The sequence below is a fragment of the Danio aesculapii genome, chromosome 3 (assembly GCF_903798145.1).
Source record: "Danio aesculapii chromosome 3, fDanAes4.1, whole genome shotgun sequence".
Classification (NCBI taxonomy): Eukaryota; Metazoa; Chordata; class Actinopteri; order Cypriniformes; family Danionidae; genus Danio; species Danio aesculapii.
In genome coordinates, this window is record NC_079437.1 from 42,053,445 (window position 1) to 42,080,104 (window position 26,660).

The 26,660-nt window shown below is 38.5% G+C and overlaps 1 protein-coding gene and 1 long non-coding RNA gene across 3 annotated transcripts in view; one reads left to right on the forward strand and one right to left on the reverse strand.

Moving 5' to 3' along the window:
- The window catches only part of kcnj19a (potassium inwardly rectifying channel subfamily J member 19a), a 73,472-nt gene that overhangs the window by 44,098 nt on the left and 2,714 nt on the right, over window positions 1-26,660 (reverse strand). The window lies entirely within an intron of this gene.
- Window positions 1,256-15,602, forward strand: LOC130221505 (uncharacterized). Of its 2 annotated transcripts, XR_008836282.1 has the most exons (6): window positions 1,256-1,396; window positions 2,261-2,296; window positions 7,463-7,546; window positions 10,618-10,680; window positions 10,790-10,850; window positions 15,148-15,602. It is a non-coding gene; the product is annotated as an uncharacterized LOC130221505 (long non-coding RNA). The 2 variants fall into 2 exon arrangements; XR_008836281.1 differs by lacking the exons at window positions 1,256-1,396; window positions 2,261-2,296 and adding an exon at window positions 2,702-2,773 and having other exon boundaries at window positions 15,148-15,601.

Below are 26,660 nucleotides of genomic sequence, written 5' to 3' on the forward strand. Positions count from 1 at the left end.
GCAGTGGGTAGAATGATCGCCTCACAGCAAGAAGGCCACTGGTTTGAGCCCCTGCTGGATCAGTTGGTGTTTCTGTGTGGAGTTTGCATGTTCTTCCCGTGTTGGCGTGGGTTTCCTCTGGGTGCTCCGGTTTCCTCCACAGTTCAAAGACACACAGTACAGGTGAATTGAATAAGCTAAATCGGCAGTAGTGTATGAGTGTGAATGAGTGTGTATGGATGTTTCCTAGTGCTGGGTTGCGGTTGGAAGTACATCCGCTGCATAAAACATATGCTGAATAAGTTGGCGGTTCATTCCTCTGTGGCGACTCCTGATTAATAAAGGGACTAAGCCGAGAAGAAAATGAACGAATGAATGAGTCGGAGAGATACAGGAAGGACCTAGAGTCAGGCAGGAAGAAACTGATCAATGACCTAAGAGAGAAAAGTGCAGACGCCACAAAAAGTGGAGAGAGATGTACCATAACATCAAAGACAAAAGAAGCCCTCAAACATCGCTCCACACAACCCAGTTATCACCAGAGCAAGCTGAACATCCACAGTGTCTGGATATTCATTCCTGTTACTGCGTGTTCATTCCTGTTATTAAATTATTATTATTTTTTTTAATTAGGTTAAGTGACTTTTTTGTCTTTGTTATGTTCATAATTTATCCAATAGTTCATACAATGTATCCAATGTATTCTATCTACTTTATACACCTTAACTTTATTTAGTAATTTAAGTGCACTTACATTTAATTTAATTTACAAATAACGTAAAACAGTGATATAAACTGAATGTGGTCATAATGTTATGCTTTAGCTGTGTGTATGTACATTACTATATGTGTGTGGATGTGTAACACCTATAACGTGCTTAATTAAAAAGATATTAAAACCACTTTATCAGTTAAATGTTTACCCCTTTTAGTAAATAAATGCCTATATCTTATTCCATATCATCCAATGTATTATATCTACTGTGTACACCTTAATTTATTTTATAACTTAACTGCATTTATGCAATGATAAATTATTTATTTACAAATAAATAAATAATTGTCATAAAATATAAAATCTAAAACAATATCAACTCAATTAATAAATTAATGAACATATAGCCGAGTGAAATGAAGTGCAAAAGTCGTGATATTGCTGAGTAAAAGTCTTAATTGGTGATACTGCTGCATGAACTTTTGAACTTGAGGCTGCGCTGGGGGAGGGGAGCTTGAGTTTCGAGTGGGGGAGGGGAGCCTGAGAGCGGGACAGATTCAGAACCGATCATTAACACAGATCAGAATTATGGCACGTGAACGCATGTCACGGAGGCTGCTAAAGCACATCACGAGACATGTGCTCGAAGACAGACGAAGCCAAGGAGGGAAACAGCGGAAAAGACGTCCAGAACTGTTACAGGTGAGGCTTAATTCATTTTAATTAACTTTAAACAAGGCTGAGGTGTTTTATAGTCTGGTCTAGCCTTCCCGATCGTCATTTAGCTAACGTTAGCATTAGCTTAGTTAACATTAGTTGGTCCTTACATGTGCTTCAACTAATACTGAAATTTGGTAACAATTTTGATGACAAATTAATTATTCCAGTCATTTTTGCAGCATAAAAGTGACCCTGGCTGTGAAAACTCTGCAAAAGTATTTGTTTGTGATTTTCTATGAAACTGCAACATGGATATATTTTCTATTAATGGTATGATAATTGTGGTGAAATTAATAAGTTCAATGAAACTTCAAAGTTATCAAGTTGATGCCTTATTCTGTTTTTAAATTTATTTAGGCTAAATTGTAGGAGCAATTAGCAAAAATATCCTGAATGGAACAAATTCATATTTGCCATAAAGTCATTTATTATGATACTAGCAATATTTAATGCATTCATGTGGCATAGAGGTAAAGTTGGTTTTATTTTCGCACATTCATTCATTTAGAAGTCTCTTTATTGTTTACCATGTTACTTTGAATATTCAATCAGAATTAGCATGCAAGTATGATTTCTAAACAACATTAACACTGTTAATTCGACTGTGAACACTGTTGTACTTTGATAGTCATTTGCTGCTAATATGATTTTGTTATTTAGAGTTTGCAAATAATACTTTAATGAAATAATATTATTAAGGGGAAAGTCCGAATGTGCGAATATAAAACCAAATTTACCTCTATTCATGTGGCCACTATTTAAAATAAATGAATAAATTATACCACTGTGGTAATTTAATAATAATGTGTGGTGATCTTGCTGAAAGGTAATTGTTTTGTTTTACAGATAATGGGACAAAGAAAACCTTCTGGAAATAAGCAGGTACAAATTGTTGTAGTTTCATGTACCACTGATTTTCTCATGTTAATTAAACATATTAAAACCTAATAAGCCTGGTGCTTAATAAATATTAATGTTATCACTTTTACACTTCACAGTAAATGTAAATGCTGAATTAAGACTGTTCTTTTGCTTATTATTTTATTTAAATTGTCAGACAGCTAAAACATTTCACAAAATGTGTTAAATCAGCTGCACAAAGGGATTGGTGTGGTTAAAATCTTATAAAATTGATAAATATGAAGATTTTTACATTTATCATTATAATTATCGATATCGACCGATATGAAAAAAATTATCGTTATAATTTTTTTGCCATATCGCCCAGCTCTAATATGATTGTTATTGAGTGTCTAACACTATATATTCACACAGATATCAGAGGAAGTTCAAGACAGAAAGAGACTAAGAGAGTATCACCACCCTGGCCAGGCTGAGAGAGATGATCATGATGAGCAGGTGAGTGTTAGCAGAGTGTTAATGATAGTGTCAGTGACCGCTCCTACAGGAGACACACGCTTTATTATGATGCACCACTGCTAGCGCAGTGACCGCTCCTACAGGAGACACACACCTTAATATTATGCACCACTGCTAGCGCAGTGACCACTCCTTCGGCAGATGCACACCTTATTACGCACCACTGTTAGCGCAGTGACCACTCCTTCGGCAGATGCACACCTTATTACGCACCACTGTTAGCGCAGTGACCACTCCTTCGGCTGATGCACACCTTATTACGCACCACTGTTAGCGCAGTGACCACTCCTTCGGCTGATGCACACCTTATTACCCACCACTGTTAGCGCAGTGACCACTCCTTCGGCAGATGCACACCTTATTACGCACCACTGCTAGCGCAGTGACCACTCCTACAGGAGACGCACACCTTAATATTATGCACCACTGTTAGCGCAGTGACCACTCCTTCGGCTGATGCACACCTTATTACCCACCACTGTTAGCGCAGTGACCACTCCTTCGGCAGATGCACACCTTAATATTATGCACCACTGTTAGCGCAGTGACCACTCCTTCGGCTGATGCACACCTTATTACGCACCACTGTTAGCGCAGTGACCACTCCTTCGGCTGATGCACACCTTATTACGCACCACTGTTAGCGCAGTGACCACTCCTACAGGAGACGCACACCTTAATATTATGCACCACTGTTAGCGCAGTGACCACTCCTTCGGCTGATGCACACCTTATTACGCACCACTGTTAGCGCAGTGACCACTCCTTCGGCTGATGCACACCTTATTACCCACCACTGTTAGCGCAGTGACCACTCCTTCGGCAGATGCACACCTTAATATTATGCACCACTGTTAGCGCAGTGACCACTCCTTCGGCTGATGCACACCTTATTACGCACCACTGTTAGCGCAGTGACCACTCCTTCGGCTGATGCACACCTTATTACGCACCACTGTTAGCGCAGTGACCACTCCTACAGGAGACGCACACCTTAATATTATGCACCACTGTTAGCGCAGTGACCACTCCTTCGGCTGATGCACACCTTATTACGCACCACTGTTAGCGCAGTGACCACTCCTTCGGCTGATGCACACCTTATTACGCACCACTGTTAGCGCAGTGACCACTCCTTCGGCAGATGCACACCTTATTACGCACCACTGCTAGCGCAGTGACCACTCCTACAGGAGACGCACACCTTAATATTATGCACCACTGTTAGCGCAGTGACCACTCCTTCGGCTGATGCACACCTTATTACGCACCACTGTTAGCGCAGTGACCACTCCTTCGGCAGATGCACACCTTAATATTATGCACCACTGTTAGCGCAGTGACCACTCCTTCGGCAGATGCACACCTTATTACGCACCACTGTTAGCGCAGTGACCACTCCTTCGGCTGATGCACACCTTATTACCCACCACTGTTAGCGCAGTGACCACTCCTACAGGAGACGCACACCTTAATATTATGCACCACTGTTAGCGCAGTGACCACTCCTTCGGCAGATGCACACCTTATTACGCACCACTGCTAGCGCAGTGACCACTCCTACAGGAGACGCACACCTTAATATTATGCACCACTGTTAGCGCAGTGACCACTCCTTCGGCTGATGCACACCTTATTACGCACCACTGTTAGCGCAGTGACCACTCCTTCGGCAGATGCACACCTTAATATTATGCACCACTGTTAGCGCAGTGACCACTCCTTCGGCAGATGCACACCTTATTACGCACCACTGTTAGCGCAGTGACCACTCCTTCGGCTGATGCACACCTTATTACCCACCACTGTTAGCGCAGTGACCACTCCTTCGGCAGATGCACACCTTAATATTATGCACCACTGTTAGCGCAGTGACCACTCCTTCGGCTGATGCACACCTTATTACGCACCACTGTTAGCGCAGTGACCACTCCTTCGGCTGATGCACACCTTATTACGCACCACTGTTAGCGCAGTGACCACTCCTTCGGCAGATGCACACCTTATTACGCACCACTGCTAGCGCAGTGACCACTCCTACAGGAGACGCACACCTTAATATTATGCACCACTGTTAGCGCAGTGACCACTCCTTCGGCTGATGCACACCTTATTACGCACCACTGTTAGCGCAGTGACCACTCCTTCGGCTGATGCACACCTTATTACCCACCACTGTTAGCGCAGTGACCACTCCTTCGGCAGATGCACACCTTAATATTATGCACCACTGTTAGCGCAGTGACCACTCCTTCGGCTGATGCACACCTTATTACGCACCACTGTTAGCGCAGTGACCACTCCTTCGGCTGATGCACACCTAATTATGCACCACTGTTAGCGCAGTGACCACTCCTTCGGCAGATGCACACCTTATTACGCACCACTGTTAGCGCAGTGACCACTCCTTCGGCTGATGCACACCTTATTACGCACCACTGTTAGCGCAGTGACCACTCCTTCGGCTGATGCACACCTTATTACCCACCACTGTTAGCGCAGTGACCACTCCTTCGGCAGATGCACACCTTAATATTATGCACCACTGTTAGCGCAGTGACCACTCCTTCGGCTGATGCACACCTTATTACGCACCACTGTTAGCGCAGTGACCACTCCTTCGGCTGATGCACACCTTATTACGCACCACTGTTAGCGCAGTGACCACTCCTTCGGCAGATGCACACCTTATTACGCACCACTGCTAGCGCAGTGACCGCTCCTACAGGAGACACACACCTTAATATTATGCACCACTGCTAGCGCAGTGACCACTCCTTCGGCAGATGCACACCTTATTACGCACCACTGTTAGCGCAGTGACCACTCCTACAGGAGACGCACACCTTAATATTATGCACCACTGTTAGCGCAGTGACCACTCCTTCGGCTGATGCACACCTTATTACGCACCACTGTTAGCGCAGTGACCACTCCTTCGGCTGATGCACACCTTATTACGCACCACTGTTAGCGCAGTGACCACTCCTTCGGCAGATGCACACCTTATTACGCACCACTGCTAGCGCAGTGACCGCTCCTACAGGAGACGCACACCTTAATATTATGCACCACTGTTAGCGCAGTGACCACTCCTTCGGCTGATGCACACCTTATTACGCACCACTGTTAGCGCAGTGACCACTCCTTCGGCAGATGCACACCTTATTATGCACCACTGCTAGCGCAGTGACCACTCCTTCGGCAGATGCACACCTTATTACGCACCACTGCTAGCGCAGTGACCACTCCTTCGGCTGATGCACACCTTATTACGCACCACTGTTAGCGCAGTGACCACTCCTTCGGCTGATGCACACCTTATTACGCACCACTGTTAGCGCAGTGACCACTCCTTCGGCAGATGCACACCTTATTACGCACCACTGCTAGCGCAGTGACCGCTCCTACAGGAGACGCACACCTTAATATTATGCACCACTGTTAGCGCAGTGACCGCTCCTTCGGCTGATGCACACCTTATTACGCACCACTGCTAGCGCATTGACCACTCCTTCGGCAGATGCACACCTTATTACGCACCACTCCTTCGGCTGATGCACACCTTATTACGCACCACTGTTAGCACAGTGACCACTCCCACGGGAGATGCAACTTATTATGCACCACTGTTAGCGCAGTGACAGCTCCCACTGGAGACGCACTGCTAGTGTAGTAACAGCTCCCACTGAAGATCCCACACCTTATTATGCACCACTGCTAGTGCAGTGACAGCTCCCACTGGAGACGCACTGCTAGTGCAGTAACAGCTCCCACTGGAGACGCACTGCGAGTGCAGTGACAGCTCCCACTGGAGACGCACTGCGAGTGCAGTGACAGCTCCCACTGGAGACGCACTGCGAGTGCAGTGACAGCTCCCACTGGAGACGCACTGCAAGTGCAGTGACAGCTCCCACTGGAGACGCACTGCGAGTGCAGTGACAGCTCCCACTGCAGACGCACTGCGAGTGCAGTGACAGCTCCCACTGGAGACGCACTGCGAGTGCAGTGACAGCTCCCACTGCAGACGCACTGCGAGTGCAGTGACAGTTCCCACTGCTAGTGCAGTGACAGCTCCCACTGGAGACGCACTGCTAGTGCAGTAGCAGCTCCCACTGGAGACGCACACCATTATAATGCACAGCGACCGCACCCACCAGAGACGCAATCATTATTGATATAGAAATCATATCACAACACTGCAGATTACTGCCTCAACAGTGGCGGCTCCTTCTGGAGTACACATTTACATTTCATCACTGCCAAGCATTAACAGCTCCCAAGGAGTCACATCTGCATCACTGCACCCACCGGAGCCATTTTTCACTCTTTCCCAATGCGGTACAGCACCCCTCCAAATTTTCAAGGCTAGCATTTTGGGAGAGACCATGATATCTGTCTGGTTGCTGTCCTTCTATAAATTGCATCTTTGGGGAGCATTCTGAAGCCGGGCTAGACACTGCACTCGGACCCTAACTCTCTCTATCCTGATAAGGGAAATAACACGAGTTAGGGTGTCTTCCCGAGCGCTCTCCCCGGACAGCACACCAAATATGCATATTCTATTAAGTCAAATATCTGTCAGTGTGAACTCGTGAACTGAGTGTTTGATAAGTAATGGACACAATATGATTGTTATTGAGTGTCTAACACTATATATTCATACAGATATCAGAGAAAGTTCAAGACAGAAAGAGACTGAGAGAGCATCACCACCCTGGCCAGGCTTAGAGAGATGATCATGATGAGCAGGTAACAGATTAACTCTAACTCTATGGGCCCTATCATACTCCCATACTTTCTGTTTTGCACCACGTTGTTTAAATAGTAAATCCATGTGCGCTACTTTGTGGACTCATGGGTGTTCTGGTCCAAAATAGAGGTGTGTTAAGGTGTATTGTTGGCACATTGCTGAAGGTTGTTTTCAATCATTTGGTTCTGGTGACGCACAAAATTTAGACGGAGGGCAGGAACTAAAAACTGAATTGGAGTCATAGAGGAAAGTGTATTTTTGTGATTTATACCATATTTCTATCTTTCTGTATAAGATATAAATAGAAAATAAGCACATATGTTGGGCATGATCCTTATATCATGAAGAGGGCCGAGTTTTGTACTCAACTAAAATATGTTTGCCTGTCATCGAGGCAGTAGACACTATATAAGCTATTATATCACATGAAAAAATAAATACTTTAATTAATTAAACTGTCATAGTAATTGTTGCTGTGGGAAGACTACTGTAGTAATAAACTAATTATTTAAGAGGCTTCTCTTCTCTACGCTATAATCATACACGATCACAATGCAGCAGTATTACAGTTTATTAGTTTACTATGCTACAGTATTTGGTAGAATTCATTACCTTCGCTAGCATTCATTGTTCAATAAGAGTTCTACACATTATACACTTTACTATGTGGTTCAAAAACATCTTTTATTATAAATTACTATAGTTTTTCCCCATGTGGATCTTCCAGACATCACAAAATAACAGATGAAAGCAGACAAAAGCATGGACGCATAGTCTACATTATTATTTATTTATTTTTGTAAGGAGGTAAAGTGCTCCACAATAATAATCGTCTAGTTTTGTCCAGTGAACTTACCATTAACAAACATTCACCGCTTCTGCGCATATAGACCTTAATGTAACAGGTGTTTATTCTGCCAAACGCCAGTAAAGACTTGGATTAATGCAAAACAAGCCAGAGATTTTATTACAGCGATTACATGGCAGAGTACGTTATTTATCTTTTCTTTGATATTGTATAAGTGTGCTGGTGTTTGTATCTGATTTTATATAACACATTAATATATTTATACACACAGCTAGGCCTGTATATAATCTTTATTGGTGCTGTTACGAATTATAGCGTTCAAAAAAAGTTTGTACACATAGATGTGTTGAGTAAATGTTTATCACACGCCACCTTTTTTACATTTCTTGAACTTTTACCACTTTATGAGCAAAAGCTTTTGAAAGTCTATAAAAGCTGTTCGGCATTTCTTTATATTAGCCACTTTAAACTATTAGAAACAACATAAAACAAATATTTTAATGTTCTGGTAGCGAATCTTATGAAGAACCACTTCCTGCCCTCCATCTGAGTCACGTGTCAGCAATGACGTCATGTGAAAACAACCTATTTTGAGAACCTGAAACAGACTGCGCAATAAACCTAGGGCTGTGACGGTGACGATTTTTTACTACCAGGGTGGGAAATCACCAACAACTGCCGGTGGTGAGGGGGGGGTATATAGCCTTTAAAACGTGCATGTGGCGGCGGAGGTGCTCTCTAATTTCACACAGGAGAAAACTGGACTAGTGGATTTCATGAAGGCCAACAGCCTAATTCATTTCATGTTTTGGTTAATTAAATCTGAAAATACAACTCTCTTGAGCTCTAAATGGAAAGAAACGCTAAAAAAATTTGTTGTTAAATAAATTTCAGCAGGGACGCAGCTGCCAGTCATTTTATGTTTTTTAGTTAGAAATAAAAAGGTTTAGTTGGACACTGCACAGTCCCTCAGTAGTCCACACTATAAATAATATTATCATTTATTATATTCATTATTATTACAATTAAGCTATACAGTTGACAAAACGCAGAACCCTTTTGAATGTTTGCTTTAATTTTGACATTGCTAAAGTGCACTTTAACGGTTGTGTAAAGAAACATCCCATTATGAGGCAGCAGTCTCAAGTTAGGACACTTAAAAATATCTTTAAAGATGATCAGCCTGCGAAGTCAAGTTTGCAGTGTTATAAAGTGAAATAGGTATATAGTGCGTGATGTGGATTTGAAAATATAATGTAGACCTATTTTGATGGCTTTAATACAGTTAGAATATCTTTGTTTGTTTGTTTTTTACTTGTAAGCTTATTGCCTTCAAATGAAAATGTAACCTGAAAACAAGTTATTAAAATAGGCTAAATAGATAAATAAAATCACAAGTAGGCCTAAAGCCTAATTTTTTATTATTATTATTTTTTTACAAATGCCAACCGGACAATTTCACGAAAAAAACCCCACTTATGATAGCATAACATACATTTTATTTTTACATTTAAAATTATAATAAAAGTTGTGCCTATTGAGTTGCGTGTTATCCATGCCTAACCAATTTTCACGGTAATAACTGAGAACTTTTTTTCGTTGAGGTCGCAGCCCTTTCTGTTGAGCGGGTGAAGGCAATGACCAATCATAAAGGTGTAAGACCTCAATTGACAGTGCTCAAAAAGCAAGCGGGATAATGTTTACATTAGTTTATTTGCTATAAATGCTCATGCTGTCTTCTGTGCATGTACTGGAGTTTTGTTTGATACATTCAGAAAGAGTGTTTTCTTGAGCAGATCAAATTAAGGGTACAGTTCATATATCTGACTGCTGTTTTTAAGAACAAAACTGTATTACAAATCAAATATAAATATTAATATATTTATAGATTTTAATAAAAAAAAATCTTGTGTTGTGAAGAAAAAATCTAATTATGTATGGAAAGCATCGTCAATGCACCGAGACATCGAATTGAACCAAATCAATGGCATGATAATCATAACAGAACTGAACCTAGGACCAGTGTAGGTTCACATCCCTAGTATCTTGCTTCATTATTCCGCCGCCATTATTTCTCGGAAAGCAGGTTTCTCTACACCGCGAGTACATGTATGTGTATATATATATATATATGCAATCAAGCTCATAAACACATAAACAGAAAAAAGGGATCTGAATAATGTAGTTATTCAGATAATTGATGACCTTTTTCTATACAGATATAACTTGTGATAATCTGATGTTTATTTTCTTGTGTTACAGAGTTATCTAGAAGGCAGAAATGTAGACGTGAGCATGACGAGGCATATTATTCCAACTTGGATGGTTTGCAGTTTGATTATATACAGCTTAGACTTTCAGGCTTATAGAGTTCAGTAATTAATAAGTCAGTTTTTAGTTTATATATCACAAGCTGTCTCTTTTCTTTACCCAGAAAGCCCTGACTCCCACACAGACCAAAGAAAACAGAACGTCTAAGACTGGTAATGGAAATGGTAAGATTGTTAGCTATGTTATTCAGATAATTGATGAACTTTTTCTATACAGATTAGGGATGTCCCGGTCCGGTATTTTTGCCCTCGAGTCAGAGTCCTTTGATTTCGAGTATCTACCGAAACCTGATCCGATACTTCAATAATAATAGAATAACTTTAAGGTTACAGTTACATTTTAGGTTACCTTATTAACTAATTTAAAGTCTCTAGGATGCATACTTTATCCTCATGCTGGTTGATCTCAACTCTTCAGCATTTTGAGTTATTTTGTTGTCACACTCCAACTAATTGATAATACCATTAATTGACAACAAATGTCTATCAATGATTATCAATTAAGGCTGTTACGGTAACGGATTTTCTGTTATCGCGGTGTTGAAGCAAGAAATCATGCGGTATGTCGGTTACCCGCACACACACATATATATATATATATATATATATAAAAATAAAATCGCTCCACTGAAAATAAGCAGTTTTAACGCTGTAATTTCTATATCCCAGTCCCTTTATCAACATGTTTAATGCAAGTCATTATTTTAAAGATTATGACTTGAGAATATGATTTACCTCAGCGCTGCACTTTTGTCCTTCGCCCTCGCGCTGAGTTCAGGTGACGGAGTGTTGTGAAGTAGTTAAACTCTCCTCAGTTTAATTTACAGTGTCAAACTGGCACAGGAATATCAGTATATTAATATAGGCTTTGCTAAAATGCTGGTCAAATGTAGGTCTTTTTTTACAGAAGCTATACAGAAGCGCGAGCTGTGACCACGGTGATGAGGCAACAATCGCATATATGTTGACTTATTTAAAGTAGGCTATATGCTATAATAATTGTGTGTAAAGACTTTTTTTTTAAAATGTAGCCAATATATCACAGGGGTTTGTGTAGCAGCAATTACAGTGGAGCATAATCCTTTTTTCCAGAGGAGCGAAACAAACACTGCACAGTTGTGTTTCAATTCATATATTTTTTACAATTAACGCATTTCGTTTTGTACAATTTGTATCTTAGTTTTTGTCGGTCAGTAATCTACAAAATAAACAATAATAACTAATAAACTTTGAGGTGAAGCGATGTGCCTCAGGGCCTATCTACTAAAAGGGTTACATACAACCTTAACGTCCCTGCTATGTAGCGCATATATAGCCTATATATACTCCATTGTAGGTAACCCTTTCAATAGATAGACCTCATCAATGACATATTAAGCATGGACATTTAAAGGATAAGTTATGCTTTGCGCTGTGAGATGTGTCCATGACTTTACACATTCAAGTAATAATCAAGTGTGCGCAGGTTATGTACCTTATGGAGTCACTCTCTTAATATTGGATATTTAAGAAGCAGAAAACACTGTTATGAAACAAACTCTCTTATATCTGCTGGTGCTGTTATTAATACGCAGATCTCGGTTATGCTGGTGCAGCCGTTAATACACGGTTCAGGTAATCAAAAAGCCAGCTCGCCTACATGATGTTTAATTATGGGTGGGTCGCAGGTGGATAAGTTCAATCATTGGTTATGCAGACCACTCTGCCTAAAATATCAAAAAGTTCAAACTCTGATTAAACTAAAGCGAAACTGACCGATCAATGGATGTTTGTCATAAAGAGTGTTAATATAGGCTGCTATTTTATTTTTAATACAGTTAACAAAGATTCAATATTCCAAACTGAATATTTCACTTTTATTTTATTTATATTACGATTGTATTTAACAGACAGTTTGTGTTTTAGCCGCGGCATATAGCGGACCCTGAGGCACATCGCTTCACCTCAAAGTTTATTAGTTATTCATGTTTATTTTGTAAATAACTGACCCACAAAAACAAAGATACAAATTATACAAAACAAAATTCGTTCAAAGAATATTTTTCTTCCAACAAAAATATCTGAATTGTATATTCTTGTGCGTCCCCATCCGCTACACAACTGTGTAGTGTTTGTTTCGCTCCACGGGAAAAAAGGATTTAATTATGCTCCATTCTAATTGCTGCTACACAAACCCCTGTGATATATTAGCTACATATTTTTATAAATGTCTTTACACAAAATTATTATATAGCCTATAGCCTACTTTAAAGGGCACATAGTTTACCTCTTTTTTATGATGTAATATTAATATTCTGGTTCTTCTGAGTGGGCCAGTTTAGCTTCAGTTTAAAACACAATTCAGATTGTTTTATTATAATGTGTTCAAAAGTGTCATGTTGGGGGCGTGTCCACAGTTCGCTGATTTATGGGTGTGTTGCTTCACATGTGGATTAGTTTCGGCTTCCCGCCCAACGTAACAAGGGGGCGGGGCCATGAGCTCACCCGCTCTGTGTTTGCAACAGAGGCAGACTGAGAGGAGAGGATCAGCATTCAGTCGTACATGTACAACTCTGACACAGACCAAGCAGAGAGTACAAAATCATTTGTGTCTTTGTACAGTTTTACAGCCAACTGTGTGCTAGTTTCAAGTGCCGAGCTTGTACACAGAAACTAATAACCACGCACACTGAATTAACTTTGACTGAGGCACCGGATGCGCCGCTCGAAGCTGCGACACAGCACACCAGACACTCTCTGTGGCGCGGCAGAAACATGAAGTGTCCCGAATCGTCGCGCCACGCATTTTTTTATTCTAAACATAGGTTTCTGCAGCGGTCCGCGACACCCAGCCGTCGACTTGAGTGTACCCTGATAGAAACCGATGTTTAGATCTCTAAATCGCATGCTAGTTAAGATCACAGGGAGCTTCTGGGATCGTGAGAAATGCAAACGACTGAAGTATAAGGTAGACTCAATAAGAAGTACACATGTTTGCAAACCTACCTAAAGATACAACCAATAATTCTGATTAGAGCGATAATGTGGAGAATATTGATCTTGTGTTGAGCCCAATGAGCCTTACATCTAAAAATAGAGCTAGCGTGTTCCTTTAGTGATATCGCTTCGACTCACGCTGAAAATGGCGGACGTGAATCAACAAACTGAGGATATGATGACACGCCTGTCAATCAATTTTGGTGGGTGGGGGGACCGCTCCAATGTAAAGTTGCAGTCGGTTTGAACACCGCTCCAATTGGTCCACCGTTTTTTATGTTGTTAAATTGAAAAAAAAGCACTGGGTGTGCTTATATCAGCCCAATATGACGGTCTATACACCATACATGCACATATGGCTGTCTAAACAGCTTGAAAAGTAGATTTTTTACCATAGGTGCCCTTTAAATAAGTCAAAATATATGCGATTGTTGCCTCATCACCGTGGTCGCAGCATGCGCGTCTGTTTATAGCTGTAAAAAAAGACCTACATTTGACCAGCATTTTAGCAAAGCCTATACTAATATACTGATATTACTGTGCCAGTTTGAGAGTTTAACTACTTCACAACACTCCGTCACCTGAACTCAGCGCGAGGGTGAAGGAGAAAAGTGCAGCGCTGAGGTAAATCATATTCTCAGGTTATAATCTTTAAAATAATGCCTTTTATTAAACATGTTGATAAAGGGATTGGGATATAGAAATTACAGCGGTGCGTTAAAATGCTTATTTTCTGTGGAGCGATTGATTTGAGTTAGTAGGCCTGCTTTATTAAAATAAGCTTCAAATAAAAACAGCCTATGCTGGTTTTAAAAAGGATTCAGTGATTTCGTTTTGTAATCTAAATTTGTAATTTAGGTGTAAAATACTCAGGGCAGGCCTTTTATTCCTTTTATTTAGTTTATTCTGTTTTTCTATACAATCCTGAAAGATTCACAAGCAAAAATAAATAATAAACTAAAATGGGCGGTGATGACTGTAATAGCCACATCACCACGGTTGACATCTCATTATGGCGGTAAGGCAGTGATGCAGTTATCGTCACACCCCTATTATCAATTTTATGGATTAGTTTTAGGATCCCTATTATTTAGACTTTTTGTGATGTGCACTACATCAATATTTAAAATATATGCTCATAAAGCAAAAACATGAACCCTCATAGAAATTGAAATGATTGTCTCTCTGTCATCTTTACTACACTCAGTCATATAATTTTCTAAAAGCTACGAAAGCTGCCACTGATGCTAAAATACCTACCACTGCCTCCACTGATATTACTGCTCTTACTACTACTATATTACTACGTTCTTCAGTTTAGGTGTTGTTCAGTTCACATGTAAAATAATGCAATACACAAGGACTATAATAGATGTATACATAGTGATTTTATTGTTATTATCCCTCCAGCAAAGTCATACTTACTTAATATACATGTTTACTTATGACTGATGGAATCATGTGCTTTTCTGATTCTTTTCTGTAGGTTCTTCCAGGCAGAACGAACATTCCCTGGAGTGATGCTGAAAAAAAGTGGTTTGGCGACAGCAAGGGACCTGCATAACACTAATGAAAGTTCCTGGGAAAGACAAATGTTTAAAGTGCCTACAGAAAGAACCAGTGCTTCAAACCAGGGGCTGGAGAGATGTCAGAAATCATGTTCACAATGTAATCTAATCAAAAAAGAAGAAACTGATTGATAAATTTCTGTTCTTTAAAGAAGTAAACTAACCTTTAACTATCCTCTCTCCCTCTTAAATTCATCCTGATTTTCTGACTCTTTATTCTGCACAACAAACAAAACTTTACGCTTTTCTTCCTTTAGTTTTGCCATCCAGATGTGTACTTTTAGAGCTGACTATGTTGTTAGATGTTGGGCTTGTGAGCCTGTTTTTGACAGGTATTCTGTGTCGATTTTTTTATTAAATAAAATATTTCTGTTATAAATAAATTACCATCTTCTCTGATTTCTAATTTTGGAGCTTGTAATGTAGTGCTTGTCAAATAACCGGTTTTGTTTCTCTATACTTTTTATCTAAGTGGGTATTTCACTGAACTGCTAAAACTAAAATAAACCTGTGACCAAGACCATGTCTGAGATTAGAGTGGTATTTATCATCAGCGTAAACTTTAACTGCAGTTTTTTTGTCTTGTTTTCTGTTCCAACTGCTCAAACTCACAGTGCGGCTCATATCACAGATTTTAATTCAGCTGCTATTCTTTATCATAATATAAGCCGGTTAGAGAATTTAATAAAAATGTTGTTTTGAAAGTACCCTGAAGATATCAACAGATTAACAAACTAATATTGGGTAACACTTTATTTTAAGGTGTCCTTGTTACAAATGTTACATGTACGCCAACCATAATCCTAACTATATAGTAAGTGCATGTAGTTAATTACTATTACTTGGTATTTAAATGTATAATAATGCTGTAACAAGGACACCTTAAAATAAAGTGTAACCAAATATTGTTTTTAAACAATTATGAGTTATTTATCATCTATACTGTCATGCAACATGCATTAAAAGCAATACCTACTGTAAAAAAATAAATATGAAAACATGCAACAGTAAACAGCTGACAAATCTCTGGAAAAAAATATAACAAGTATTATTATTATTAGCCTGCTTTATAAGGTGTTCGCATGGAGCAAGTGTCATCATGACTGACTTTCTTTAGTCAAACGCGACTAAAGAATCATTGTTTACTGAATCATCATTTAGTGAATCATCAGTTTGCAGTGAGTCGATACTCCTGAAGTGCTGCGGCGCGCATGGATTCGTCATTTGCTCTCTTACTCAGTTTACGCAGCAGTTCAGATGAACGCGAGATGGACAGACATCATTCCTCCATGATGAATGAATTACAGTTAACCCGCAGCTCACGTGCGTTCCGTAGAGAAAGATCTGTGTGGATGGAATCAACCTCGAGCCGTTTCATCACTCATTATAGTAAGTTCATTTCTTGAATCAACCAAATGTTGTCAGGGTTCGTGTTTATGGACACACAAAAATAGAAATGAGTGTCAATGACCATGACCGACCTAATGAAATGGCCATTGTGTGATATAGCAGAGTTTCCTTAGTCGAGACTATATTATCCAATCATGAAATCAGCAGGCTATTAACAAAATATATCCGCATTTTGAACCGTTTGAGTAATTAAAATGATAATCAAACTAATTATTCAGTGATTAAAAGTGTTATTTGGACTAAAATCAGCATCTCTGATCACTTTTAATAAGCGCTACCCATAACCGTCAAACTGAAATCTGCCTAGTAACAGTGCGGTCCTCGCAACTCCTCTCCCGACCTCACCATTTCTGTGAACATGGTGTTTTTACAGATTTAAAGTGATTTCCTGGTTGTCTGCTCCCCTCTAGTGGCACTACTATTTTTTTTATTTTCCTAGCATTAACAGAAAGGGGGGTCCTCACAACATGCTACTGGGTCATGGCCCTCACAAGTATAGCAAAACACGTATGTGTGTGTGTGTGTGTGTGTGTGTGTGCGTGTGTGTGTGTGTGTGTGTGTGTGTGTGTGTGTGTGTGTGTGTGTGTGTGTGTGTGTGCGAGTGCATGTGTGAGTAGTTTTTGTGGTGCAAAAATGGTTTTATATACTGTAAAAAATGCTGGGTTCTACAGAATTCCGTCATGTTGTCACAACACAAATTGATTCAGTTAACTTAATCATTTTTACAAATTTAAGTGGATTGAATATAAAACAATTAAGTTGTCCAAAAAAAATGAAGAATTGTGTAAGTAGTTTGAACAAGTGGCAAAAGTAATTGTTTGAGTGTAGCTGGTGTGTCAAAAGTGACCCAAAGGACAATCGTTGTTCCCTAAATGTGTACAGCATTCATGAAGATATGAAAATGGAAAGTTATAATTTTTTTTATTACATAATTTCAGAAAACGTCACCAAACTTAAATAATAATAATAAAAAAATATTGTTTAGCTTTTTTTTTCTGCTGTTAAAATGGTGCCCGGTTCATTTTTGACAACAGGATGGCTATGATTACTTTTGACCGAGCTTATTTATTTATTTTGTTATTTTTTGTGTCCCTAAAATGTAACATTTGCATGTCAATTTGTATAGAAAACATTCATTCATTTATTTTCCTTCGGCTTAGCCCCTTTATTCATTAGAGGTCGCCACAGCGGAATGAACCACCAACTTATCCAGTATATGTTTTACATAGTGGATGCCTTACCTTCCATATACATTATTCAATTCACCTATACCCGTATGTCTTTGGACTTTGGGGGATATCGGACCACCCAAAGGAAACCCACGCCAACACGGGGAGAACATGCAAACTCCATACAAAATGCCAACTGACCCAGCTAAAAACTAAACTAAAATTAGTTTAGTTTTGAGTATGAACAATATGGGTGACACGGTAGCTCAGTTGTTAGCACTGTGCCACCATGTCGCCCATATTGTACATATTCAAAATTAAACAAAATCATACACAGTAGATTTAGATTTTTAGAAAGGAAAATAAAAAATATGAGTAATTAAGAAGAATCAATAAATATTGTTTTATTATCATTGCGTGTGGATATAATTTCCAATATTATAAGCATTTTATAAAATAGTGAACAAATATTAATAGATTCATTTTGTAAGTTTTCTACCTTTCAAGTATAGCCAGAAAGCTTACTGCTTCTATATTCAGAATATACAAAAACTTTCTTCTACTTCTGACTAATGTTCTTTGCCTTCTCTGTTTTTCCTCTATTTCTCTTTTTCATCTCTCATCAGGAGAAAAACTTTAGCATATCATTAAACCGACTGTCTTCTTCATTAAGTCTGACGCCCTTGACCAAAGCCTCTTAATCAATCACAGCATTCGCTTGGCACCAGATAATTACTGTGAGCTCTGCAAAAGATTTTTGGAGTGGGCCTGAAAGGTCATCCATCCGTATCTTTGAAGAATACACACCTGCTTTGACTCTGTAATTGTTCTGAGGGCTGAGATCAGTTATCCTAATATTATTATATGAGATGAGGTTCACATTATCACGTTTCATGCCATATGGACCACAAACGCCAGTTATTACACTGACCTCTTTGTTCACCTTTTCAGCAGCTTTTGACTGACAGATATCCATCAGTTACGTGGAAGAAATCCTATTGTGTGTTCATATATCAACTTTCCATGACTTATTCATTTAATTTCAAACCTGCTTCTTTAACCGAGCTCAACCGCAGACAAGCTGAAAAAAAAAAGGATCATTTAAACCAATTTTTAAAAATTATTGTCATTTGTTACAGCTAAAACAATTGTCTAAAAAATGTCTAGTTTTTCACAAATTTATCTTTGGTTTAAAATTTAAAATCTAATTTAATCTAAATAAAGAAAATATTTATTGTGGTCAAGAAAAGAAAATACATTCACAAAAATATATGGTAACACTTTACGTAAACAAACAATGAACAATACATTTATTACAGCATTTGCTCATGTTAGTTGATGCAAATACAGTTGTTCATGTTAACTCAAAGTGCATTTATTACCGTTAACAAGCGTGAATTTGGATTTTAGTAAATGTTGAACTTGATTAATAAATGCTACACAAGTACTGTTCATACTTAGTTCATGTTAGAAAACACATTAACTAGCATTAACTAATGAAACCTTATTGTAAAGTGTTTCCAAATTGTTTACTATATAGAGACCACTATTCTTGCCCCCCCCCCCCCCTGCTTTTTATGTATATTTTTTTTAAATTTTATCTTTTTACCCTTACATCAAAGTATAATTCCACTTCCTCAAATTATCCTTTTGAACTGGTTGAAGCTGAACATTTTATTTAATATTAATCAAAATATTTCTTCTGGCCAAAGAAAAAAGAAAATTACATTCACTCAAATGTCAAATATTTCATAGAGACCATGAATTAATTGAATTTATTTATTTATATTTTTTAGCAGTAAAAGATTAAAAGATAATCGAGCCTGACTCAGCATAAATGCTGTTTTTCAGCAGGTCCCTGCTCTGCAAAACATAAAAAGATACAGACACCAGGTAAAGTTTCAAAACGTTGTTTCTAACTCACATTACAAAAGCACAAAAAAACAACAACATGAAACTGCTGGAATAAGCAAAAATAATACTTTTAATTTCACCTAGGGGGTTGCTGTTTTGCTTTTTTTTTTTACTTAATATAAAATTCACAAAACAGAAAATGTACTTTGAATGAAAGATGCAGTGCACTCAGAAAAAAAGATTTTCCTGCTTGTTCAAACCACTTATTTAAAGGTGCAGTATGTAAGTTTGGCACCCAGTGGTTGAACTAGGTATTGCATTCCTGGATCAAAACACATGCAAGCGCAGGTTGTTAGATGACCAACAGGAGCAAGTCTCGAGCCTTAAGTCTGATTTAAACCGTTTTCTAAATAAAAGCAATGGCACTGATAGATGGAATATTTTCCATATTTAAAGGAGCTTTTGTCCTAACCAACTCCTCGAACTGATATATTAGAAACTGCTTCTATTTCTCACAGGTGAACAACAGAAAACTGACAATGATCACCGTAAGTACACCTCATGTGCTTTATTCAGTGTTAGTGCTAACAATGTGAGTTTGAAAGTCATTTTACATGACATTTGTTGCCATATACTGAAAGCAGCAGCAGATAGTTTACCTCAGGTCTTGAAAATAAAGCTGCCAATGGGAGAAATGACTATGAATAATAAACGGCAGAAAACGGTTAAACTACTTACTCTACAAACAAGTATTTGCATGAAAATACAGACAAAATAGAATAATATAATAAGAAAAAATCAGTTTGCAACATCAAGCAGCAAAACGAGCTGTTTTTGACGTCTAAAAATGAATGGAAGTGAATGAGACCGGGAGTCTCGTGCCAAAATGATTCAAATGGCTGCGCCCTCTCGTACGCGGAGAATAAGGTGAATAAAGCACCACCCAACAATCTGTAATCACATTGGGAGATCACAACTGTTGTAAGCGTTTGTATGTAGAGAACGGGGGCTATGGCATCTCTTTGGGGGATCATAACAGGTTTATAAGTGAAAACCGGGGCCGTTACAAAACCGCCCAATTTTACACTACCCGCCTATGTCATTTTTACCCGCAAAAATAAATTCAAAACCACCCAATCTGGCAACATTGTCGAGAACATGCGCGTGCCCATCATTAGTGAACAGAAGACTGTGAATAACAGGTAATAAAGTTGTAAATAACCATCAGTTTGATGCACAGAGCGATCGTTTGAGGGCCGTGCGGAAGGTTTGATTTGCATGTATGTGTTTTTTTTCTCAGTGACAGCAGCCATGAGCCGCACTCAGAAGTGAAAGTGAAACCTGTGCACACATCATTTAAATGATCATATCGCATTTTACAGTTATGATTACGACAAGCATTTGATATGTTTTTTCTTCTTTCATAGCGAACACAAAGTGTTGTGCATGAAAATAAATGTTTACTGTGTCAGTATAACAACCCTAGCCAATATAATGTTGAATTTAATGCAAGAGTATGATAATGACAAAATTCAGATTTTACCAGTGAAAACAAATGGTCTAATAATGTTGTCAATGGCAGATGACAAGCACATGTCTTAAACATAATAAATCAACTTTATAATTATGAATAGTTACATTCTGATGTCATCATTTTACTGTGAATTAACAAACAGGACATATTGAAAGTCTGTTCAAGTCCACCATAATGACTATAAAAAAATTAGCATTTTAAGCAACAGTAGACCTACACATAGGCCTAATATTGTTATTGTTGTTTTACCATATGTTTGAGAATTAACAATAACAATAAGCTAATCATACTAACCTTTATTTTACATTTACAGAGTCGTGAGAATGAATCGTGATCTTGATTTTAAGCAAAAAAATCGGGATTCACATTCTTGAAGAATCGTGCAGCCATAATTCAGCATTTACATTTAATAATGTCAAAGAGGTTTAATATGTATTAATTAGATTATAAACCTTACCATTTTGTTGGTGTGCAGTAAGTGCACTATTCTGTGTTTCTAAATCGCTGTATTTAAATTTCTGTCATGCTAGTCTAGTGCAAACAGCCAAATTGCTTCTCAATGTAAATCTCGTCACGTGGCATCTTGTTTGGACACGTCTTGTAATGTTACCTGCTCACCTAATGTTTACGCTTGTAATACTTATATTATGTGCTAAATAATAACCTCATGTGGAAGTCTGAATCTGCGTCTCATTTCGAAGTCTGCTACTGTCCACCGGAGGTCGTTTTTCAGTTACAGGCACATGTTATGAGAGCCTTTCTGAATGAAAGAACGAATGAAATGCGGTTTTCCAAGGCAACCCAGGGTGCTGAAATATAATTGGCTAAAGTGGCTTTGGGCGGGTTAAAAGAACCAAAACAAACACAGCCTTCCAGGACGTAATGCACATTTTCAAAGCAGAATATCTGACTTCAGCATTGTTTTTTAGATAAACAAGAATGTTCACTTACACTCTCAGAAATAGGCACGCGAGTTGTCACCTTTTCAAAAGGAACAAATTTGTACCCTAAAGGTCTATATTAATACCTCAAGGGTACATATTAGTACCTAAAAAGTACAAAAGTGTTCCTCTTAAATTTTTTAGGTACTAATAAATACTTTTGAGGTACCAATATGGACCCTTCAAGAACAAATCTGTGCCTTTTGAAAAGGTACCACCCTAGTGACAGCTCGTGTACCTTTATTTCTGAGTGTGTAGCATGTTTCTTAAATATCTGCAAACATACTATAGTATTTTTATACTTTAGAAGAGTCAAAAACCTACAGCACCTTTAAAATTAGCTGAAACAACACAATTCTGAGACTTTTTTGGGACAACTTAATTGTTTTATGTTTAATCTACTTAAATTTTTAGGTTAACTTAAACTATTTGTGTTGGAACAATATGAATGAATTGTGTGGAACCCTGCATTTTTAACAGCGTAGTTTCACTTTTTTCAGTGCAGACAGACACACTCACGCATCCAAGCGTAGTGTAGGAACACATAGTATATTTCTAGTAGCTCTTATGTAAGCATGTTCTTCTAGGGAAAACAAAAGCCTCCATTGACAGCAACAACTCCTCCACTCTTCATAATGTATTTCACAATATATAAAACATTTCACAATAGATGTCTACTAACATGCACATCTGTAAATTATTCAGCTAGCATTTCTAAGAAGATAAAGCCTGAGGGTTCAAGCCACAAAGCATCCTCCTTCACAAAGTGTGCAAATGCAGATTTTCCAGCATCTCTCTGGCTGTGACCTGAGCTCCCGCAGGAGACTTAGAGAGGCTTATGGGCTCAAAACCCAGAGACATTGTCTTTACTCTCTGCTGTTGGAACAAACCCTCTAAAACCCGGCAGAAACTCCGCTGACGTGGAACTGCCTTCCAATTACCGAACAGGTCGCTTTAAATGTCAGCTGTTACAGAGTGACAGATGTTAGGTGTCTGTAAAACTCTCTTATCTGGGGCTTTTGTCACCGGAGTCTCGTCTCATTCAATTGTGACGATGGCTGTCTGTGTCAAGATTACAATAATACAATTTCAAGCCTTTTTATGTAACTGCTAATCAGTTGTGAAGGGGGTACCCGTGTGCCTCGAATTCTCAGATGCACTGCCATCTCGCTAAATCATATTTCACAGGTCTCTTGATTGTCACTGATTCGCAAAAATCTTTGCTCAACATGTTTGCTGTGAAAGAGGACAGCACTTTCTGAAGGGAAAAGCAAGCACGGGCAAATGTTAACTAGCAGTATGGCATAAATAAGTGATTAAAATGAAGAAAACATGCAGTTATGTATGCCATACAGCAGGGATTCTTAAACATTTGTCAGATTGATATGTTTACTTTTTAGTCATCTTCTCTTTTATATATAACTATTCATACTGATTAGGGCTGCACAATATATTGTTTCAGCATCGATATCGCAATCAGGGGCTGACTTAACCAATAAGCGAGGTGAGCAGCTGCTAAGCAGGGGGAATTAGGGGGCCCCAACCAATGCCAAGAAGCCTATATTAATCATACAGCTCTTTTATACATTTTCTATCGTATGTTGAAAAATCTGTCTATAACTGTTAAGTTTTTAAAATTATTACTTATTTTCAAAATCGGGGGTCCCCCTTAAATAATGGCAAACCTATCGACTTTTCACACCCCCAAGTGCCATTTTTCCCCCCCAAAAAGTGACTAGCCAATGTTTTTAGGTTTTACTGGAGATTTTTAGGGTCTCTCATGAGTCCGTGCTGTACGTTCCTAACGTTACTCTTTGCAACGAGCTGTGGGTGATGCAGTCAGTCTCTCCACTGCCTCAGAGCACTCAAAGGCGGCACAGTGCCGCACAGCTTTCTCCCACACCTGCAGCATTGAGAGCAAATCATTCCTCTGCATACCAACGGCAAATATTTCAGCACCGCAGGCCGGAGGTATTTTCCCGATACAGTCAAGCCGGTCTGCTTCTCCTCTGTTTTAAAAGTAATGATTTAAATAGACCGTTTATTATTTTCTTGCTGTTGTTTACAATCACAGATATTTTAGTGACACCTTTCTGCCAGCGATCAGAGTAGAGGCAGGTAGTAGAGTGTTCAAGAGTGAGAACATTTGCGAAAAAAGTAGAAATATGACAAACAACGAAATGCAGCTTCCTCCGCGATCCTGCTGTCTGGCCGAAACAGCTGTCAGTTGATGAGTGCCGCCAATTCACAAATAGCAATTACTCAATTCATTTGAAAAATGGTGAAAAGATTAGTTGATTGATTGTGAATTAAATTTATCGAAATGTTTTTTTTTTGTTTTTTTTTTTTTTTTTTATTAAAATTTAATTAAAAATATAGGCTAATTAACTGTACATCGGGGTGCCCAAGCTTGGTCCTGGAGGGCTGGTGTCCTGCAGATTTTAGCTGCAGGAAATAGCCCCTCCAGGAGTTTGGACACCCCCTTTATTTTTTATTTATTTTTTTAACATGCAGTTTATTTTTCAATAATGCTAGGGCCCCATACCTGGAATTGCTTAGTGCCCCCAAATAACTAAGTCCAGCCCTGATCGCAACGTGTGTATTCGCTATAGTCACATTGCAGGATATGCAATGTTGAGTTGGAATTATAGTTATAGTATAGCACAACAGTTGAGATTTGTCATTGCAAAGTAACCACAACAGAGGGATCTTTATCATTTGCATGTTTTAAAGGCAATTCAAGAAAGTTTAAAGCATTTGGGCACAAAAAATGTGTAATTTTAATGACTAATAATTTTACTGAATTATTAATACAATGAAGACTATAAAGTGTTATTTTACATTCCATTATTCACTATTTGTAGCTGAATACTGTTAAAGTCTGTGGGAAAAACCCATAAAGCACTGTTTATTTAACTTTTTTAGTTGCTCTATTGTAATAGTTTTTGCTTGCAATGTGTTTATTATTTTTTTATACATGATTCACACCCATACAAAATCTCCCCAATCAATCTAAATTAATGATTGCTTTCCAAACAGAGCTATTCAAGCCATCTGGTAAGACTGTATTCATAGCGCAATATATATATAGCAGAAAAACTAAATATCACAGATATCTCCAATATCAGGCAGCCCTAATACTGATTATTTGGGCACAAGACATCTAAATTAAGTAATTAAATTAAATATTTAGTATTTAATTTCTTATTTTACTTGCTTTTATTTTGAGATTATTTGTTTGTTTACTTACATTTTATCACTCAATGTGAGCTCATCCAAAAAATTTTATTTGCACAACATAGAAGACAGATTATTTTTTCTTCACTGGAACATTAATGAAGATTTTTAGCTGAAACCGTGGTCCTTGATTCATTTATTAAATGTAGGTTAATACGGGCAGTGGTAGAAAGAGTACTGAAATATCATACTTAAGTACTATTACTTGCCCAAAAAATATAGTTCAAGTAGAGTAAAAGTATCTGTTGAAAATATTACTAAAAATAGGAGTAAAAAGTAGCCCTTTTAGAAGTATTCAAGAGTAGTGAGTATTATGCTGTGAAAAGTTAATGCGTTTACATGCAGTTTGTGCAGGGATGTGTAAACGTGACATTCTGTAATGCATTTAGTGATCTTCCCATATTCGTTTGTTCCTTCCAACCTTCCTTCCATTGTTTGTTTTGTCCTTCCATTATTCATGCGTTTGTTCGTTCCTTCCTTCATTTGTTCCTTTCTTCGTTTCTCCCTTCGTTCATTCATTCCTTCATATTTTTGTTCCTTCCTTCATTAGGTCCTTTGTTCATTCATTCATTCGTTTGTTCCTTCCTTAGTTTGTTCAGTCCTTCCTTAAATACTTCATTCATTTGCTCTTTCCTTCGTTCCTCCCTTCATTTGTTCGCTCATTCATTCGTTCATTCATTCATATTTTGTTCCTTCCTTCATTAGGTCCTTTGTTCATTCATTCATTCATTTATCCATTCCTTCCTTCCTTAGTTCCTTCAGTTCTTCCTTGAATCCTTCACTCATTTGGTCCTTTCCTTCCTTCACTAGCTCAGCCCTTCTTTGTTCGGTCGATCTTTCCATTACTTATTCGGTCCTTCCTTAATTCAGCCCTTCCTTCCATTCTTCATTCGTTCCATTTAATGATTGTTTAAGGTTGTTTAGTGATTTCAGTCATCATATAGCCAACATCCTTCATTTCCTCATCTGTGACATGCAGTCTATAAAAAGTCTCTGGGTGTAACGACTTTGGACATCTTCTTGGACATTTTTAATGCTTCCAGAAGGTTTGCTGGATTTATAAAGTGTCGATGTCCTGAGGTTGTTACTTTCTATGTGCGATTTGATTTGACAGGAATCACAGGACTGATTTTTCTACATTAGCCAACCACCATCGACAAGAAGGACATAAAGTAGTGACTGCAGGTTCAAGGAAAATAGTGTGGTAAAAATGCCGATACAGCACTAAAAATGCACTCAAGGGAAAGTAAAAGTACACAATTTTAAAACAACTTAGTAAATTACAA